This window comes from Arachis hypogaea, chromosome 6 (genome assembly GCF_003086295.3).
Source record: "Arachis hypogaea cultivar Tifrunner chromosome 6, arahy.Tifrunner.gnm2.J5K5, whole genome shotgun sequence".
Lineage (NCBI taxonomy): Eukaryota > Viridiplantae > Streptophyta > Magnoliopsida > Fabales > Fabaceae > Arachis > Arachis hypogaea.
This window is the reverse complement of record NC_092041.1, coordinates 25,891,863-25,893,290: the sequence shown is the minus strand read 5'-3', so window position 1 is coordinate 25,893,290 and position 1,428 is coordinate 25,891,863. Positions and strand designations below refer to the sequence as shown.

The 1,428-nt window shown below is 42.6% G+C and overlaps 1 non-coding gene across 1 annotated transcript; it reads right to left on the bottom strand.

Annotated features, from left to right (window-relative positions):
- Nucleotides 1-490: 490 nt before the first annotated feature.
- LOC112699812 (small nucleolar RNA R71) lies at nucleotides 491-598 on the bottom strand. The gene has a single exon (XR_003152750.1). It is a non-coding gene; the product is annotated as a small nucleolar RNA R71 (small nucleolar RNA).
- Nucleotides 599-1,428: the final 830 nt, after the last annotated feature.

Below are 1,428 nucleotides of genomic sequence, written 5' to 3'. Positions count from 1 at the left end.
TGAAAGGACCTTGAAGAGAAAGCTAAGAGAAGCCAAAGCACAACTCTCTTTAGAGGACCTGACCGAATTCTTCAAAGAAGAAGAACACATGGCAGCCGAAAACAACAATGCCAACAATGCAAGGAAGGTGCTGGGTGACTTTACTGCACCTACTCCCGACTTCTATGGGAGAAGCATCTCTATCCCTGCCATTAGAGCAAACAACTTTGAGCTTAAGCCTCAATTAGTTTCTCTAATGCAACAGAATTGCAAGTTCCATGGACTTCCATTGGAAGATCCTCATCAGTTCTTAGCTGAGTTCTTGCAAATCTGTGACACAGTCAAGACTAATAGGGTTGACCCTGAGGTCTACAGACTTATGCTATTCCCTTTTGCTGTGAGAGACAGAGCTAGGACATGGTTGGACTCTCAACCTAAAGAAAGCCTGGACTCTTGGGAAAAGCTAGTCAATGCCTTCTTGGCAAAGTTCTTTCCACCTCAAAAATTGAGTAAGCTTAGAGTGGAAGTCCAAACCTTCAGACAGAAGGAAGGAGAATCCCTCTATGAAGCTTGGGAAAGATACAAACAATTAATCAGAAAGTGTCCTTCTGATATGCTTTCTGAATGGAGCATCATAGGTATTTTCTATGATGGTCTCTCTGAACTATCCAAGATGTCTTTGGATAGCTCTGCAGGAGGATCTCTTCATCTGAAGAAGACGCCTACTGAAGCTCAAGAACTGATTGAAATGGTTGCAAATAACTAATTCATGTACACTTCTGAAAGAAATCCTGTGAACAATGGGACTGGTCAGAAGAAAGGAGTTCTTGAGATTGACACTCTGAATGCCATATTGGCTCAGAACAAAATATTGACCCAACAAGTCAATATAATTTCTCAAAGTCTGTCTGGAATGCAAAATGCACCAAGCAGTACTAAGGAGGCTTCATCTGAGGAAGAAGCCTATGATCCTGAGAATCCTTCAATGGAAGAGGTGAATTACATGGGAGAACCCTATGGAAACACCTATAATCCTTCATGGAGGAATCATCCAAATCTTTCATGGAAGGATCAACAGAGACCCCAACAAGGTTTCAACAACAATAATGGTGGAAGAAACAGGTTTAGCAATAGCAAGCCTTTTCCATCATCTTCTCAGCAACAAACAGAGAGTTCTAAGCAGAATAACTCTGACTTAGCAACCATGGTCTCTGATCTGATCAAAACCACTCAAAGTTTCATGACTGAAACAAGATCCTCCATTAGAAATTTGGAGGCACAAGTGGGTCAGCTGAGCAAGAAAATTACTGAACTCCCTCCTAGTACTCTCCCAAGCAATACAGAAGAAAATCCAAAAGGAGAGTGCAAGGCCATCAACATGGTCGAATTTTGGGAGGGAGAAGAGGCAGTGAACGCCACTGAGGAAGGCCTCACTGGACGTCCACTGAC